Source organism: Setaria italica, chromosome V (assembly GCF_000263155.2).
Source record: "Setaria italica strain Yugu1 chromosome V, Setaria_italica_v2.0, whole genome shotgun sequence".
Classification (NCBI taxonomy): Eukaryota; Viridiplantae; Streptophyta; class Magnoliopsida; order Poales; family Poaceae; genus Setaria; species Setaria italica.
Window position 1 is genome coordinate 34120845 of NC_028454.1, and position 5181 is coordinate 34126025.

The following is a 5181-nucleotide window of genomic DNA, read 5'->3' on the forward strand; positions in this document are numbered from 1 at the left end:
TCCCGCTCGGTGGGGGGGCTCGGTGCGAGGCCGAGGTTGCAGCTTTGGTTGCAGCCCTCAGCTATTTTGTTCTTACTCTTGCTTACGTTTAGCCTCCACTTATGTAATGAGATTTGTAAATAGTCTACGTTTAATACTCCTAATTAGTATCTAAACATTCGATGTGATGGATGCTAAAAATAAGCAAGAGTAAGAACAAAATAGCTGAGGGCTGCAACCAAAGCTGCAACCTCGGCCTCGCTCCGAGCCCCCCACCGAGCGGCACGAGTGCAGCTGCAGCGGTGACAATTTTTTCAGCTGTTGCTGCAGCTTGCGAGCAGGCCGTGGAGTAGAGAGATTGCGCAAGCGGGCCGCGGAGCAGGGGAACAGCGTGCAGGTCCATAACCAAGCAGGAAATTGCAAGAGGAGCGCTTGAGTGTTACTGGACCAATACTAGGATATTTGGCTTTTCTTTGAGTTCATAAGTAAACGTATAAAATAATTCAAAATATTTTTACGTGGCGGTAAATGAATTTGCAAGAGGAACAAAATTTGTATAGAAAAATAAGTAAATAACTTAACATCGTGAACAATTAGTCTGAAAAAGTGAGCAAGATGGTAGCACACGTTAACAAATTGCATTATACCGAAAAAAATAAATATGTACAAATCACTCAAACTAGTTTTACAGCCTGCTTCTTGTGGGCCAACAGATGCTTCCGTGGGCCGAGATCAAGTCACTCCGCCGGCTCCCCCCAGTTTCCGCCACCTTCTTCATCGTTGCTCACTTGCTCCCATCTTCTTCGGTTCTTCCCCCGAAGGCATATAGGAGCCCCTGTCATGTGGATTCGCATCTGGATTCTGGAGACCCACGGGAAGTAGGATGAGGAGGAGCTGGTCGTGAAGGAGGAAGGGCAATCCGGGTCAGGCAGCAAGGCAGAAGCAAGAGGCTGCGGCCAATGCAGCCGACTTAGCCGTGTGCGCGGAATGCTGCCTTTGCTTTGTCCATTCCTACCTCATGCCATGTGTTTGATCAAATGCGTGTGAGTATTGGCATTGCTACTAATTGGCACTCCCATCATTGTTTCTTTACAAGGACGTTTTCCATTTAAGGTTGCATTTCCACCTCCATGGTAGTGTCGTTTTTCTACATTGCGAATGATATTAGTGTATAACAATGTTTTACCTTCTACATCTCTTTGTATTTCATTACTCTCCATTGTCATATGCCACCTAGAGCAATGGATTTATAGTACAGAATTCGTTAGCAGTTGCTTGTTACATAGACTTCCTTTCCTTGATTAGCCCAAAATCTGCATCAACATCAGTACTGTATACCTTGTTCATTCTGCAGTAAGCAGGCGAGCAGCTCATGTCCTTTCGAAACTTCCCAATCTTCCAACCAGCATGTGCCAAAGGCGAGTGACATCTACTAGCCTTTCATTATTAGGCTGCATTTCTATGTAGAGGAAATAGGATTAGCAGATAGTTTAGCCCATCCCTTTACTTAGTTTTCCTCAGAATCCTTAGTTTTTGGGTGTTTTAATTTGATTATTAACCGATGAAAGTAGAAACTTATGGACCTACTGCATCTTACTAGCATATGGAACTTGCGGTTTTGACAGAAAATGAAAGAGGTGAAGCAGAAGGCACCCCACATGCATATGCACATGCACATAACACATTAGCGTCATCAAAATATCAGATTTGCACAGATTTTGATGACACGAAATGGAAGCAACTGCGGTATCTCAGAAGTTTATGCCCTTTTCATGTTTCATTTCATCATTTGACTTACTGCGGAAACTTAAGGATAATTTTCACTTAAAAATTATCATGTTGATGTATTTCCTAAGGGAATATTGTATGATGGACTTTGGGATACTTTAGAGTCTAGTTAAATTGTGGGCTTGTAGTGGTGTTGTAATACCAATGTCCCAAGCACTTCTCCATGCAGAGTGTTGCCCTGCTAGAAAATTTGTTATTTTTCCGATCCGAATTATTGTGTTCATGACATTTATTTCCCTTTTGGATTACTGTTCAACAGTGCACTCCAACTTAATTGACTCCTGAAATCTGTAGCCAGTTTGGAACAACACAAACCAGTCTTGAGAATAAAGCAGTTGTAAAGCGAAATTTTCTGTAAATCAAGTTAAGCATTGCACTTCAAAAAAAACATGGAGGGTATCAATTATCAAGTGACAATTTGAGCCACACATCTTATGGAATCTTGCATGTAAAATGCTAAATCTTCCTGCCAGTCAATGGGTCATACATTACTTTGTAGAAATTTTATCGCTTGGAATCAAAGCAACGAATTAAGGTCTAAGAACAATTTGTAGTTTGAGCTGAACAGCACATCCTTGCATTAGCATGTATTATCAAAACTGGAAACAACCAAGTAGGCAGTGCCATTGGAAATAACAAAAGAGTTCGCATCTGTAGAAGTTAAGACTGGTGGTTTGGTTTTATTACTGCATAGAAGTTTCAAAACAAATAAATTAGCAGCAAACCTTTCAATATTCTTCCAGATTCTTCAAGATGGCATGTAAATAGGTTTTAGCTAGAAAAGCATCTTGTCTAGCTTTCGGATCATTTAGATGACATGAAAATTCAGCATTTAACACCTAATATAACTGTTGGGTAAGATATGCCAGGTGTTCTGAAAGTTCTAGGCCAGAATGTAGGTCATATACTCATATGCACACAGCATGATGCTGCATGCTAGATGCTGATACCTTGATACTTCAGGTGCAGCTGTCATGCCATTTTCTAAATTACAGATCATCATCACGAACATTCATACGACACACTGATATGGAACCATAAGTTACAGATGAATACTCTTCCATTGTTGCATTTATTCTTTGAAATAACCAGGTTCTGTATTCCTGATCTATCAAATACACGACAGGAATATCAGAATCTAAAAAGGTACTAAGCATGGGCTTTAACTGCTGAAGGAATGGAAGACGAACTAAAAAAACACCACTATGTACACCAAAGAATTGCTAATCCTACATTCTGGAAAAGGAAACCAGAAGAAAATTTGGAGTGTTGGACAAAAAAAAACACTGATCACTAATCACTCGTGGAGTCTCGCTGGCACAGAAGCATGACGACGCATCGCCGGATGATGTACAGCCTTGCCTTCTGCTCCTTCAACATCCTGTTAAGGCCACAACCATTCTTCAACATCCTGGTAAGGCCGCAACCATTCTTCCCTTGGCTCATAGCCTTTTTCATCCTGGTTGTGAAGTCACGGGGTGTTTCTCTCAAGGAACGGGCAGGTTGTGCTGAGTGCCTCTATTCTTTTGCTACCAGCATAAGTGTTTCTGCTTGATTGGCATGGTCATTGTCCTAACATCTGGTGCGCTTATATAGGGCGAGAACGGCGGGGCCCCAAATCAATGCCTCATTTTTCTAAAGATAAGGCATCCCCTAGTCCCTTTGCTTAGTTGTAACTTGTAAGCTTGTGATATTGTAGTCCATTTCAATGTGGCATTATTCCACTTCGCTAAAGACAAGCCACAGTTAAGCTCGACAACTTGCATTTGAGCGAAATTTGATGCAAGATCTAGGGGGGACAATGTATCTAAAATTTGTGGACCGTGATGCCGCATGTATCTAAAGTTTTGTTTGGTGGCCTAAACATCCATGCTTCTCTGCCATCAACTTGGCCATGTCTGGCCCTGGGCATACATATCTTAGTTTCTCTCCAGAGCTTGAAAGGTCCTGATGGGTTGGGATCATAAGATTCCCCTAAATAATGCTCCCCAAGGCCAGCCTGCAGTCATCACTGATCTGATCTCACCCTGCTACGCATTTGCGTCGAGCTGTACAGACATGTCCACAACAGTATATTTCAGCCTGTTGAATATCTATTTCCGGACGCTCCTCGCGTTTCACATTCTTTTTTTTGGAAGAAGGATGGCTAGCGATTTGTGGCCACGGATCGGGGATATCGGGGATGGCGCATGTGACCACATGATCCTATAGATCTTGCGAATTGAACTGCACTGTTATTTATAACACCTAGAACTGGAAGGCAGAATATCTTAATTCTGAACAGCCAAAGCCTCTTCTCTCTCTTTTTATCGAATACCCAAAGCTTCAGATGAAGCAACGATGGTTGAATAGCCAGAGACAGAGTGCCTTGCATTTGCAGCTGTGCATTTCGTTTGTGTTATCTTCAAGTTTAGGTGCTTTGACTGAATATTTTAGGACAGGTGATGATTTCCGATTGCATCAACCATCCAACCGCCAGCTTCCGATTGACCAGCATAGACAGCCGCGCCTTTGTTCTGCCAACGTTAGCGTTTGGGCCCTCTAAGGTTTTCAGTCAACTGGCTTGTGCGCGTGTCATCGCGTAGACGAGTAACCTCTGATGTCTGAGCTCGGTTGATCTTCTTGGCTTCAGGAGCCAGCCGACGTGCTCAGCCGTCTGGATACAACGAACCCTGCGAATGCAGTCCTGCAATGGGTACTGCAGCCGTAATTTACCTCCGTACGGGAATAGGATCGATGGATGGGCCCTTCTCTGACAAAGTTAACTAACGTCGATCAGAAACCCCAGTCGCCTTCAGAGCGAAGCTTATTAGCGATTTCCCATGGTAAAAGTCCCCATGATTACATTGCTTAGCTTAACCTGCACTCGAGATCCTTGGAAGGAAGTTCCTTCCTCCTGGGTTCATCCATCCAGGTGACGCGAGCAGACAGGAAGTATTTGCAAATCTCCTAAGAAACGTTCGATGGCTCGCCGCACGGCGCACCGGCGATGACCGCCAGCAAGCGGAGCGCGGCGCCGGCCACACACCGCCGCGCCGCCCTCGCTTTCGCCGGGGAACAGTTCAAAGTTGCAAATCGTGATCAGGCGACGGGCGGCCGGGGTTACCTCGAATCGTCATCTGGGTCCACGCGCGCATGTCGGAGCACACCTCGGCTGATGGATCCCGAGCCCAGGGAAGGAACCGGCTGGCGCGGGCGCTGGCCAAATTCCTCGTACGTCCTCGTACGGTGCGGCCTGGGTAGCTGTACCTCGAGTGTCCGCACCTGTGCGAAACTGCGAACGAAGCTTCACTGAACCAACCAGTACCCAAGTGTCCAAGCGCACGCTTCCTTTACCCGAGCCGTGCATGCGGCGGCATCTGGTACATATGCGCAGGGGCCAGGGGCCAACAGCCAACAGGTAGTGCCGACATC